The sequence below is a fragment of the Heptranchias perlo genome, unplaced genomic scaffold (assembly GCF_035084215.1).
Source record: "Heptranchias perlo isolate sHepPer1 unplaced genomic scaffold, sHepPer1.hap1 HAP1_SCAFFOLD_59, whole genome shotgun sequence".
NCBI classification, from domain to species: domain Eukaryota; kingdom Metazoa; phylum Chordata; class Chondrichthyes; order Hexanchiformes; family Hexanchidae; genus Heptranchias; species Heptranchias perlo.
Genome location: NW_027139612.1, coordinates 2,373,363 through 2,388,254, shown reverse-complemented (window position 1 = coordinate 2,388,254; position 14,892 = coordinate 2,373,363). Strand labels below are relative to the sequence as shown.

The 14,892-nt window shown below is 44.4% G+C and overlaps 1 non-coding gene across 1 annotated transcript; it reads left to right on the top strand.

Annotated features, from left to right (window-relative positions):
• The first annotated feature begins 2,015 nt into the window (after positions 1–2,015).
• trnam-cau (transfer RNA methionine (anticodon CAU)) lies at positions 2,016–2,088 on the top strand. The gene has a single exon. It is a non-coding gene; the product is annotated as a tRNA-Met (tRNA).
• Positions 2,089–14,892: the final 12,804 nt, after the last annotated feature.

Sequence of the window (14,892 nt, the reverse complement as noted above, 5' to 3'; positions counted from 1 at the left end):
AGGACTCCACCAAAAAATGGGAGGAGCGGGTCGCCAAGGCCAAACAGAAGCTTTGTATGTTGGGGGGACGCTCTCTCTCCGTAGCCAACAAGAACCTAGTGATAAGGTGTGAGGTACTCGCGGTGTTTCTCTATGTGGCCCAGGTCTGGCCCATTCCCCACAGCTCCGTCACCACAGTCATCCGAGCTATCTTCCACTCTGTCTGGAGTTCCACGGTAGAATGTGTCTCCAGGGACACCATGTACAAGCCCCCCAGACAAAGGGGGCAGAAGCGTCCCCAATGCTGCCCTGATCCTGATGGACACCTTTGCGTGTGGCTGCCTCCGGGTGTGTGTAGTGCCCCGGTCTGCAAACACCAAGTGTCTCTACGTGCTGAGCTTCTACCTGTCCAATACACTGAGAAAACTGGGTCTGGCCGAGCAGAAGCAGGAACGCCACGTCCAGCTGGACCGACCCAGCTCCCCCCCTCCACTCCCCACCTGTTCCAGGTGGAGAAGTTCCTGAGGAGGAACCACTTCAACCACAAGGCCGTCAGACAGTGGTCGAGGAGGAACGTTCTGGGGGTCCTGCAGGAAAAGGAGAGGGTGGATCCACTCGGGCAGTTCCCCGACCAGACGGTCGATGCCATTTGGCAGAACATCTCGTCGCTGCAACTGACCAACAGGCACCAGGATGTGGCCTGGATGGTGGTGAGAAGGACCTTCCCAGTGCGGTCCTTCCAACACACACGGAATCTCAGCACCACCTCGAGCTGCCTTCAAGGCTGCAATGGGGACGAGACCGTTGTCCGTCTTCTGGTGGACTGGACCTTCACGCAGAATATGTGGAGAGAGATGCGTTGCTATCTGTCCCAGTTCATCTCCAACACCTCGGTAACACAGGACGCTGTGCTCTACGGGCAGTTTCCCAGAAGGCACACCGAGACAGATATCAACTGCTGCTGGAAGACCATCAACTCGGTGAAGGAGGCTCTTTGGTCCGCCCAAAACCTGCTGTTCTTCCAGCTGAAGGAGCTGACCACGACCGTGTTGCCGACTGGCACACTCCAAGGTCCAGGAGAATGTGCTGCAGGACGCACTGAGGCGCGGTGCAGCCTATGCAAGGGCTCTATGGGAAAAGGCTACTGTGTGAAGCCATCCCACCTTTTATTATACAGAATGTATTATATGATATGTATTGTGTTTTCTATTGAAATAATGGGATCATAGTGTGTGCGATCTGTTTTGTATTGTTTTGAATTGAAATTGCGACTTTTACACTGAACTGTATGTATCCTTAAATTTTATGAAATAAAGTGTATTTTGAAAATACAAAGAATTGATGCACAAAGGCACTCCTCTGAGCAGCGAGAGACCTGTCCGACTGACTGAAAGAAGTCTTTTTTTGCCTGAAAGTTCGTGCGGTTTGACGTGTTGTTGCTCAAAGGCGCTCCCTGCTGGTGAGCAGAGGCAAATGCTCGAGCAAATCAGCCGTGTTCAGACAGACACGGAAAGCTTTCAGGTTTGAGAAAGGAAAAGCGCCAACATTTTAAGCAGTGAGCAGTCTGTAAAGTAAAGAAAGCGGCCTTGAGCTCAATACCGTTTACTGCAAAACCACTATTTTGAGCCGGAATTAAACCAGCGATTTAAGAATGATTTTGCTTTCAAGTTTTAATCTCTACAAGTTTTCTGCACTACCAACTGAGCTATCGAAGGGAAGCAGCAAAGGTCCCTCTCTTTGGTGATTGTTCACCGTACGCCATTTGACACTCCCTGACTCGTGGAATCGCGTGGGCATGACCGAGACTGACTCGGTACCTGCTCATACCGCAGCGCTGTGAGAGTGTGAGCTCCGACTTACTCTCCACACCCTGGGCCAGTGGAGCAATGGAGAAAGTGTCTGACCAGAATTCAGAAGATTGTTGGTTCGATTTCCACCTGGATGGAGAGTTTTTAAAAACTGCCGATGAGTTTATGATTTTACACCTTGCAAACTGTGCTACTTCATAGAGCTGCCTGGAAATTTGTCCATTACATGCCTTCTTAGCGCAGCAGGCAGCGCGTCAGTCTCATAATCTGAAGGTCCTGAGTTCAATCCTCAGAGAAGGCATTTTTAAGCTTTTTTTTCCATCTTTGCTCAAGACCAAAATCAAGAATTTTTGCTTCCTGCAGAACTCCAAAAGATTTGCTGCCCCTTGACCTCTCTGTACCGTAGCACGCAGTGAAGCTTAAGAAGTACATGGACCATGGGCTCGCTGAAAACTGACGCCACTTTTGTTGCTGGACAATTGACCAAAGTAAAAAGGTGAGTGGAGAATGCAAGAATATATCCTCCCATCTCTCACATGCTCAGCGAGCACTCTATCAGTATCATAGAAAGGTTACAGCACGGAATGAGGCCATTTGGCCTATCGAGACCGTGCCGGCTCTATGAAAGAGCAATCCAGCTAGTCACACTCCCCCGCCCCATCCCCGTCGCCCTGCATTTGTATTTCCTTTCCATGATTGAATCAGCCCCTCGGGCAGTGCATTCCAGATTGTAACCACTCGCTGTGTAAAAAAACGTTTTCCTCATGTCATCTTTGGTTCTTTTGCCAAACGCCTTAAATCTATGCCCTCTGGTCCTTGACCCTTCTGCCAATGGGAACTGTTTCTCTCTGTATATTCTGTCTAAACCCTTCGTGGTTTTGAAAATCTCTATCAAATCTCCTCGCAACCCTCTCTGTTCCAAGGAGAACAACCCCAGCTTCTCCAGTCTATCCACGTAAATAAAATTCTTCATCCCTGGAATCATTCGAGTAAGTATCTTCTGCACCCTGTCTAAGGCCTTCACGTCATTCCTAAAGTGCGGTGCACAGAACTGAACACAATACTCCAGATATGGCTGAACCGTGTTTTATAAAGGTTCATCATGACTTCCATGCTTTTGTACTCTACCTATAAAGCCCAGGATCCCGTATGCTTTTTAACCGCTTTCTCAACCTGCCCTGTCACCTTCAACGATTTGTTCACATATACAACCAGATCTCTATTTTCCTGTACCCCTTTTAGAGTTGTGCCCTTTAGTTTATATTGCCTCTCCTGTTATTCCTGCCGAAATGCATCACTTTGCATTTTTCTGCGTTAATTTTCATCTGCCACGTGTCCGCCCATGCCACCAGCCTGTCTATATCCTCTTGAAGTCTATCGCTATCCTCCTCACTGTTTACTGAGCTTCCAAGTTTTGTGTCATCTGCAAATTTTGAAATTGCGACCTGTACACCCAAGTCCAAATCATTAATATATATCAAGAAAAGCAGTGGTCCCAGCACCGACTCCTGGGGAATACCACTGTACACCTCCTTGCAGTCCGAAAGACAACTGTTCACCACTAATCTACGTTTCCAGTCCCTTAGCCAATACTGTATCCATGTTGCTACTGCACCACTTTATTCCATATTTGAGGTTGTTTCTTGTAAATTGCCCTTCACAGTAGCTGCTTCGCACTCGCCTCCAAGTGGCTCCACGACCAGCAGAGAAATCTTGCCTTGGGTTGGCCCCCTCCCTGAATGTAATCAATACTTTGCTCCAATCGGTGGTATCGAACATCAGCAAGTGAGCAACAGCAGAACGGGAAGCCGCAGTAATCGTGAATGATGCTGAGAAAAGCCCGAGCCTGCGGAAGTTAGACGAGGTCACAGGAAAGGCACAGCGGCCCCGAGCTTGAGGGAGCAGCGAGAGCCCTGTCTGTCTGACTGACTGACTGACTGATGGAAGAATGTTTTGCCTGAAAGCGGTTTGAAGTGTTGTTACTCAAAGTCACTCACTGCTGGTGAGCAGAGGCAAATGCTTGATCAAAACAGCCGTGTTCGGGAAGACACAGAAAGTTTAACGTACCAATATGTTAAGCTGTCGGCCGCCTGTAATGTTAAGAGAACGGCCTTGAGTTAATTACTTCATAAGCACGTTTGTTCCTTCGAACCAGCAACCTAAGGATGACTTTGATCTGTTGCTGTATTACAGTCCTCCGCTCTACCAGCTGAGCGATCGAAGGGAAGCAGCAAAACTGCTACTCTTTGGTGATTGTTCACTGCGCACCTTTTGACACTCCCGGACTCGTGGAGTCGTGTGGGCATGACCGATACTGACTCGGTACCTGCTCATAGCGCTGCGCTGTTACTTACTATCTGTAACGTCGGCCAGTGCAATAATGGATAACATGTCTGTTCATAAATAAGCCCATTGTAGAGTTCGCTTCGCGTATGACTAGAAGGTTTCTGCTATTTTTTTAAAATTACATAACATACATTATGACATAAAATTTAAGAATACACAGAGTTAAAACAAAATTTGACAATTTCGAAGCAATACAATACAATATAGACTGTATCTCATGATATGACCTTTCCAGTAAAAGTGGCCTCACCCTCTGATCTCAAGGTGTGACCCGTCCAGTTAAAGGGGCCTCACCCTGTGATCTCACATTGTGACGAGTCGAGTTAAACGGGCCTTAAGCAGCGTCTTCTTGTCCAGAGTCTGTGGAGCAGGACTAGAAGTGCTCGCACTTCTTCTTCCAGAAGCTGCTCAGAGAGACTTCTGCAATCAGCAGCCTGAAGGAGGAAGAGGGCTCGGTGACTTCTTCACAGACTGACATACTGAGGATCAGCAAGTCCTTTTATGCCGGACTTGCTGACCTTCAAGGCCACCCCACCTTGTATTGCACAGAATGTAATATAAGATATGTTTTGAGTCCACCCCACCTTGTATTATACAGAAAGTAATATTAGGCATGTATTGAGTCCACCCCACCTTGTATTATACAGAATGTAATATAAGACATGTACTGAGGTCCACCCCATCTTGTATAGTACAGAATGTAATATAAGATATGTACTGAGCCCACCCCACCTTGTATTATACAGAATGTAATATAAGATATGTACTGAGTCCACCCCGCATTGTATTGTACGGAATGTAATATAAGATAATTACTGAGTCCACCCCACCTTGCACTGTACAGAATGTAATATAAGATATGTACTGAGCCCACCCCACCTTGTATTGTGCAGAATATAATATAAGATAATTACTGAGGCCGCCCCACCTTGTACTGTACAGAATGTAATATAAGATATGTACTTTGCTTTCAATTAAAATACTGGGATCATAGTGTGTGGGATCTATTTTGTATTGTTTTGAACTGACTCGGTACCTGCTCATACCGCAGCGCTGTGGGAGTGTGAGCTGTTACTTACTCTGCACAACCTGGGCCAGTGGATCAATGGGTAACGTGTCTGACTCAAGGCCAGAAGATTGTAGGTTTGATTTCTTACTGGTTTGAAGGTTTTTGCACATTTTTTAAATTACAAAATACACCTTATTTCATAAAATTTAAGAATCCACAGAGTTCAAATTAAATATCACAATTTCAAAGCAATGCAATTCACAGCAATACAGATCGTACACAATATGATCCCAATATTACCATTCAAACAAAGTACATATCTCATAATGCACGGTGACCAATACCACGTGGGATGGCCTTACACGGTTTCCTTTCCCCAGAGAGCCAAACTGTTATCAAACTGTTGGGGATGCACCAGGACAGAAAACAACTCTCTCCACACCTTCCGCGTGAAGGGACAGTCCATCAGGAGGCGGATGACAGTCTCGCCATACTGCAGCCTCGAGGGCAGCTCGCGGTGGCGCTGAGATTCCGTGCACGTTGCAAGGATTGCACTGGAATGGCCTGTCTCACCAACATCCAGGTCACATCCTGGCGCCGGTTGGTCAGTTCCGGCGACGAGACGTTCTGCCAAATGGCATCGACCATTTGGCAGAACGTTTGCGGAAATGCCCGATCCGGTCCAGTCTTTCCTTTCCCTGAAGGACCCCCAGAACGTTCCTTATTGTCTGAAGGCTTTGTCGTCAAAGGGGTTCCTCCTCAGGTACTTCTCAATCTGGGACAGGTGGGGGCAGGGTATGGTCCAGCTGGACGGGACTTCCTGTATCTGCTTGCCCAGCGGAGGAACTGAGCACGCAGTGATTTTTCTGCAGGCTCGGCCTCTTCTCAGCATCATTCCTGATTACTGAGACTTCCCGTTCTGCTGTTCTGGGGAATGAGGTGGGTCAGTTGGAGCAATATTCAGTGGGGGAACATTTAGGTAACAGTGATCATAGTATCAAGAGGTTTAGATTAGATATGGAGAAGGACAAGGAACAATCTAGAGTAAAAACATTTAATTACAGGAGTGCACGTTCCCCTCCAAGTCACACACCATCCAGAATTGGAAATATATCGCCGTTCCTTCATTGTCGCTGGGTCAAAGTCCTGGAACTCCCTTCCTAACAGCACTACGGGAGAACCGTCACCACACGGACTGCAGCGGTTCAAGAAGGCGGCTCACCCCCACCTTCTCGAGGGCAATTAGGGATGGGGAATAAATGCTGGCCTCGCCAGCGACGCCCACATCCCGTGAACGAATAAAAAACAAAATCAGTAGGTTGAGATCGGATCTGGCCCAGGTAAATTGGAAACAAAGATTGGCAAAACTGTAATCAAAGAATGGGCGGCCTTTAAAGAGGAGATGGTTCAGGTACAGTCTGGGTACATTCACTAGGAAATCCATGGTAAACAAAGCCAGATCTCCCTGGATGATGAAAGAGATAGAGAGTAAGATGAAGCAGAGAAAGGGGGCGTATGACAGATGTTGGGTTGATAATACAAGTGAGAACAAGGCTGAATATAGAAAGATCAGAGGAGAAGTGAAACGGGAAATGAAAGGGGCAAAGAGAGAATTTGAGAATAGACTGACAGCTCACAAAAAGGGAATCCAAAAGTCTTCTACAGGCATATAATAGTAAAAGGGAAATAAGAGGAGGGGTGTGGCCGATTCGGGACCAATAAGGAGATCTCGGCAGAGGGCATGGCTGAGGTACTAAATGAGGACTTTGCATCTGTCGTTACGAAAGAAGAAGTTGCTGCCAAAATCACAGTAAAAGGGGACATAGTTGAGATACTGGATTGGCTAAAAATTGATGAAGAAGAGGTAACAGAAAGGCTGGCTATGCTTAAAGTAGGTAAGTCACCCGGTCCAGATGCGATGCATCCTAGGTTTCTGAGGGAAGTAAGGATGAAAATTGCTGAGTTAATGGCCATAATCTTCGAATCATCCTTAGATATGGAGATGGTGCCAGAGGACTGGAGAACTGCAAATGTTACACCCTTGTTCAAAAAAGGGTGTCAGGATAAACCCGTCAACTGCAGGCCAGTCAGTTTAACCTCGGTGGTGGGGAAGCTTTTAGAAACAATAATCAGGGACAAAATTAATAGTCACTTGGACACGTGTGGATTAATAAAGGGACTAATTGGATCGCCCTTTCAAAGAGCTGGCACAGGCACAGTGGGCTGAATGGCCTCCTCCTGTGCCGTACCTACTATAAAAATATGAAACTATGAACAAAACAACCTCAACGTCATAAAACTGAAACAAAATGGCAGCCAGCAAGGCATACATCTTACTGAGGGGCAAGGTTGTTATCGTCAGAGTCACGGAGAGGATTCATTTGCTGTTCCCGTTAAATCCCTGTTGAACTATAGTTAAAGATACAAACTGAGTGAGAATGGCATTATCTGGTGTTTAACAAAAAGACAGCGGTGCAGAGAGGGAATCAAAGACCAAAATGTGAACTTCTGCAAAAAAAATGGATTTACATTTGTTTATTTGAACGTAATGCTTCAGGAGAAGGAATGAACAGAGATTCGGAGGAAAGGTCGAAAGAGCCATTTGATGTGAAGAATGCAATTCTAGCTTTGATTAAATAAATCAGAGTAAAATTGGACTCGATCTGAATGTAGTTGTGATCTGGGATTTTGTTTATTTCTCCATTATTCATATTTTTCTTCAATCTGAAACAATAACATTATTTGCAACAGTAACAGAGCAGGAGATTGCTGCGGGATCCTATCCAGTTTAGTAAGACAGCAGAAGGGGTAAGAGTACATTGTGACTTATTACAGAATCCAGCAGCTCACTGGGAAAGTTACACATGGTACAGATGGAGGAGAAAAAAGGTGCAAAGTGATTTTACACTTTAATATGGGGCCATGACTTTTTATCTCCACAAGGTTTAATTTTAGTTTTAACGTAATGGGCCCGTTTTCCTAAAGAAACTTCAGGCACAAACCATGGCGTTAAAAAGAAAACAATCATTTATTATTATTAATACACTAGAAAAATTGAGATTAGAATTTAAATAACATCTTGGGTTTATGCCCGATTTAGAATTGCTTCAACCACAATAAAACAACACATTCTGAATTACCAAACTGCAAAACCGTTTGGAAATCAAATATCTGCCTTAGACCAAGTCCATAACGAAAGTTATGTACTGATTGTTGGCTCAAGCTTGTCAGGAAGATTCAAGGTATTTTCATGGATACCATTGTAGTGCAGCGTGACTTTCTCTTGTAGCTAGGTCATCGGCTTCACAGACAATCTGTAAACCAGCATCGAGTCATCAAGCTGGGAGTTAGCGAGCAGTTAGGAAGATTTCTGTTGAGGTGATGCTGCCAGGAAGCGAAAGGTGAGGTTGGAGCAATCGTGGTGGATCTGTGTCTCTACCCACTCAACTTCTGCCCAGCTGTTACAGACACTTCTAACACAGAATCGCAAGTCTGGGACAGTGGGTTATCAACAATAGTTCTACAAATACAACCCACGATTGATTGACACTTCACTTGTTTTCTCTCAGTGTCCACAAGGTAACCAAGTTAAGTTGGCAGGTGTTCAAATGATCTCTTCCCCTTCTGGAGTCGTTCTTTTTGCCATGGTGATCTATTCTCTGCTGTGTGATCTTTTACAACGTGCCATTAACAATCCTTCTAACAGTCCTTCCACCTTTTAATCGTCCTTTTCCTTCAGACATGCTAAAGCCGATTTAATCTCAGGCTTTCGTTTATCAGATGAATGTTTACGACACAGAGCAGCTGGGAAACTCCTGCAATAAGTAATGATCAGGGTCAGGTACACAAGGCTGAGTGACTTTATTGTTCAGCCTCCAGGCATCATCTTTAGAGGAGTCAAAATTAAATCTATAAGAGTGTTACCCCAGAAAGAACATGAACTGTCTGGCCTGCTTCATCTGTTGCTGTTCTGCTGGTCAGCACTCTCACACACTCCAGGCTGATTACACATTTTGTTTGGTTATTTAATGCTTTCTGCGTTCTGTCTCTACCCTCCTGTCACTGTATATATTTGTCCGTCTTTCTTTGTGCCTGTTCAGTGTTTATATTGTTTGTCTCTATTTATTTTCTGTGTGTTTTTCTATCTTGTTGTTTCCACTTCTACTTCCATCACTTTGTAATTCTTTGACAGTGAAAGAAAGCTTATATATATAATGAGAGAGAACATATCCATATATAATACATATATAATATATATATCATTATATATACACATACACTTACTTTCACTCTTTCTTTCTCTCTTTATTTTTATCTCCTGTCTTACAAAATCTCTCCTTCTCAGTGTAACTCCGCCTCCACCCCTTTTTTCTATCTCTCTCACACACCCTCTCCATTTTGTGTGAATTTGTATAAATTTTCTGCGCTTTTTAAACCATCATATTACTCAGTCTTCTCTCTCTCTCTCTGCCCCCTCCTCCCTCTGTCTCTCACTGCCGCTCTCTCTTTGTCTCTCTGTCCCCTCCTCTCTGTCTCTCTCTCTCTCGCTGTTTCTCTCTGTCTCTCTCTATCTGTCTTTCTCACTGTCTCTGTCCCACTCTTACTCTCTTTCTCTCAGTTCCTCTCATTCTCTCTCTCTTTCTGTCTCTCCCTGTCTGTCTCTCTCTCACTGTCGATATCACCATAACTCTCTCTCATTCTCTGCCTCCGTGTGTCTCTCTCTGTCACTCTGTCTCCCTCTCTCCACCTTTTTCTCTCCTTCTCTGTGCTTCTTTTTGTCTCTCTCTCCCTCTTTCATTATCTCTCTCTCCCTCTCTCTCTCTTCTCTCTCTCTCTTCCTCCTTCTCTCACCCTCTCTCTCCCTCTTTCTCTACCTCTTCAGTTATGTGCAGTGCACCCATTCTGATCAGGCCCACAGCAGTTACTTTTATTCCCAGCTTTGCAAATTTTATTGGACAGTCATTTGATTGAAGTCCAGCTGAGCTCTTTAGTGCCGTCATTTGGAGAAAAAATGCATGTGTCTTCTGCAGAGTAAATCCTGCCTCATTGGTTCAGATTATCAATAAAATATTAAATTAGAAGCATGTATCAGATCATTTCAGGGCTCTGTGCTGCGAATATAAAATGTACTTTCCGTCCCCCGGGAAGTGTAGGGGATGGAGAATGAAATGGGATTTAGTTCTAGTGCTTGACACCCTTCAGCTCTTTGTATGATTTCACGAATTTAACAATTAGATTGATTGGGTATTTCACCGCGTTCTTCAGCTCCTCTCTGAATTTAGTCTGAGTCAGGACATAAATACACGTGTTTGTGCAGGAACTGAGAAGCCGCAGCATTCCTGCTGTCTGTTGTGTGATATAATTGGGGTCCGTGTAGGAGTAAAAATATCGAATGGCTGCAATTCGCAGATGAATGATAATTACAATCTGTGTCAGCCACAACAGTATAAAACTGCCCGATATGCTGAAGAGTAAAATGATGGATTTCTTTCGGTTTTCCATCTCTGGATCACTCTGATTCTCTCCATTGCTGCGAACCCGGAGTCCCCTGCGGACTCGACTGGACACTAAAATACGCCTGACCGTGAGAACATTGAGCATCAAAATCAGACAGAGCGGGACACAAGGGGTTAAAATAATGTGAAACATTTCAAATGCGGTCCATGCGGGGGAAGTACGGAAGCTCAGTTTAGTCTCATAAAACCAGGGAACGTTATCAATTATACCTCCAGGTTCAAATGCAAAGTACCAGGGGACACTCTCTAAACAGCCCAGCACACTCACTGTTCCCAGAACCACAGCCGCCGTTCTCTCGGTGCAATATTTAATTTTCATTTTCTCACAACAAATGGCCACAAATCGATCAAAGGTGAAAGCGACTGTGAACCAAATAGAAACATCCGTGGCTGCACCACTCATGGAGGCAATAAAACTACACACGGGAGTAATGAGCAGGAATGAATCTAAGAAATAAATCATACCAATCCAATTCAATATCACACTAATGATAACGACCAGGAGATCGGCCACTGCCATTCCCACCAGGTAGCGACTGATGCATTTGGAGAGACCGCACTTTCCTCGGGACAGGATCACAATCGCCACCAAGTTAACTGTAAGGGAGAGAAAAGGAAGCAGATAAATTACTGATCAGACCTGGAACCAATGCAGCAGTTTGAGAGGGTCTGAGGTGAAATTTCCAGCTTTGTTGCTGCATCGAAGGGTGGAAAGTGATTGATTGACCTGGGCAGCGCTTTCGGGCAGAGAGATGTTTTTAAACAAAACGATCAATAATTAATTGGGAGATGGATACAGAAAGTGAATAGAGTGAGCACCGGATCCACTGGAAGGGCTGAGTGAGGGCGCAGTGCCGGTGGGGAAGGGAGAAGGGCTTTTACACACCGGGAATCCAGCGGATTAAAGCCGGATTTGGGCTCCAGACTGACGGGAAAAAGAGTGAAGGGTCGGGAAGGTGAGAGGACAGGGGGAAGTGCAACTGGTTTGTTGCTCTGGATTAAGTGAGCCGACCGTGGCTCGCACTAAACGGGAAAGGCAGCTGGAGACCGAGCCAGTGAGTGGGATTGGGAGGGAGACAAGGAGAAGAACATGTAGGAGCTGGAGGGGAGTCAGGAGCAGATGATTTGAGAAAGTGGATAAACTGAAGCAACAAATGAGGAGACAGAGGATTCAATGCAGTGGGAGGAGAGGCTGGGATTCACAGGGAGAGAAAGCAGCAGAGTGTTAGAGGAAATCTAATCTCTCGGTCCCATTAACACAATCCAACTATTACATTCAACAATTCATTTCTGTTGTTATTGGTGTCAGGAAATCTGTGTTGGTTATAAAATGTGCTCAATAAATTTACTTTGTGCATTCAATCAAAATTAAAATTAAAATTATTAATTAATCAACTTCTTTGATAATTGATTTCAGTCGAGCTTCACAAATGCAATATCCTAATAATTCTTCACGATCAATAAATTACTGAATCTAATTTTGAATTTTAATTATGTTTAGTGTCATGTTGGAAAACAAGGAACATCCATAAAAACAGACTGCGGACCTGAGAGGGATATAAACACGAGGAGCGAGTCCCACAATAAAAACTCACCCAATCTGACCACATCATAATAACACCTTCAAATCACATTTTCTATGTTCAATTGTAATGGAAGTTTCAGCAGTTCATTCTGATGAATTATTCACACGCCAGCCTCTCGCTTTCCCTCTCAGTCGCCCTCTCTATCACTCACTCTACTCGCTTTCTCAAGTCCGTTTTCATAACCGAATTAATCCTATAATCCTGTCCCTGCATTCGGTCACCAGCCCCGTGTTCCACTGATCCTATTCTCAGTGTCAGTTCGTTAAATAGTGAAGCCTCTGTGGAATAGTTTATTCAATTCTCCACATGTTCACCGACGCTCTTCACATCATCGACAAATCATTCAATGAACAGAATCGAATGCCTCTTCCAGACAGATCGCAAAATCATTGCGATTCCTTCCCTTGTCATTATAAAGTAAAGTGATGGATGGCGGGATTGTTCAATTAACAAAACCCCAACATAATAGATATAATCTACAGATATATAGAAGGTTTCCTGATTCCATCAGATGCAGTCCAAACTGATACAACATAACTTTAAAACATTTAATTTTAGAGTGAAATCCAGTGACAGTCAGTGTAACCATAAGAACATAAGAACATAAGAAATAAGAGCAGGAGTAGGCCAGTCGGCCCCTCGAGCCTGCTCCACCATTCAATAAGATCATGGCTGATCTGATCCTAATCTCAAATCTAAATTAATGTCCAATTTCCTGCCCGCTCCCCGTAACCCCTAAATCCCTTTACTTCTAGGAAACTGTCGATTTCTGTTTTAAATTTATTTAATGATGCAGCTTCCACAGCTTCCTGGGGCAGCAAATTCCACAGACCCACTACCCTCTGAGTGAAGAAGATTCTCCTCATCTCAGTTTTGAAAGAGCAGCCCCTTATTCTAAGATTATGCCCCCTAGTTCCAGTTTCACCCATCCTTGGGAACATCCTTACCGCATCCACCCGATCAAGCCCCTTCACAATCTTATATGTTTCAATAAGATCGCCTCTCATTCTTCTGAACTCCAATGAGTAGAGTCCCAATCTACTCAACCTCTCCTCATATGTCCGCCCCCTCATCCCCGGGATTAACCGAGTGAACCTTCTTTGTGCTGCCTCGAGAGCAAGTATGTATTTTCTTAAGTATGGACACCAAAACTGTATGCAGTATTACAGTTGCGGTCTCACCAATACCTTATATAACTGCAGCAATACCTCCCTGTTTTTATATTCTATCCCCGAGCAATAAAAGCCAATATTCCGTTGGCCTTCTTGATCACCTGCTGCACCTGCATACCAACGTTTTGATTTTCTTGCATTAGGACCCCCAGATCCCTTTGTGCTGCAGTACTTTCCAGCTTCCCGCCTTTAAGATAACAACTTGCTCTCTGATTTTTCCTGCCAAAGCGCATAACCTCACATTTTCCAATGTTGTATTACATCTGCAAAATCTCCGCCCACTCACCCAGCCTGTCTATATCCCCCTGTAGGCTTTTTATGCCCTCCTCACTCTCCACTTTCCCTCCCATCTTTGTAGCATCTGCAAACTTTGATACGTTACACTCGGTCTCCTCCTCCAAATCGTTAATATAGATTGTAAAGAATTGGGGACCCTGCACCGACCCCTGCGGAACACCACTGGCTACTGGTTGCCAGTCCGAGAATGAACCATTTATCCCAACTCTCTGCTTCCTGTTGGATAACCAATCCTCCACCCATGCCAGAATGTTAACCCAATCCAGTGATTCTTTATCTTGAGCAATAATCTTTTATGTGGCACCTTGTCGAATGCCTTCTGGAAGTCTAAATACACTACGTCCACTGGTTACCCTTTATCCACCCTGTACGTTATGTCGTCAAAGAACTGAAGCAAATTTGTCAGACATGACTTCCCCTTCGTAAAGCCATGCTGACTTTGTCCTATTAAATTATGTTTGTCCAAATTTTCCGCTACTGTCTCCTTAATAATAGATTCCAAAATTTTACCCACCACAGATGTTAGGCTAACTGGTCTATAATTTCCAGCCTTCTGCCTACTACCCTTTTTAAATAAGGGTGTTACATTAGCAGTTTTCCAATCTGCCAGGACCTTTGCTGAGTCCAGAGAATTTTGGAAAATTATTACCAAAGCATCCACAATCCCTACTGCCACTTCCCTCAAGACCCTCGGATGTAACCCATCAGGTCCAGGGGATTTATCCGCCTTGAGTCCCATTATTTTACTGAATACCAATTTCTGAGTGATTTTAATCGTATTTAGCTCCTCCCCCCCTCGAGGCCCCTGTTTGTCCAGTGTTGGGATATTCTTAGTGTCCTCTACCGTAAAGACTGAAACAAAATATTTGTTCAGCATTTTTGCCATTTCCATGTGTCCCACCATTAATTTCCTGGTCTCATCCTCTAAGGGACCTATGTTTGCCTTAGCCACCCTTTTACTTTTTATATAACTATAGAAACTCTTGCTATCTGTTTTTATATTTTTTGCTAATTTATTTTCATAATCTATCTTCCCTTTCTTAATCAATCCTTTTGTTACTTTTTGATGTCTGTTGAAGACTTCCCAATCTTCTATCCTCCCACTAAGTTTGGCTGCCTTTTTGTCCTTGTTTTTAGTCGGATACTGTCCTTAATTTCTTTACTTAGCCACGGATGGCT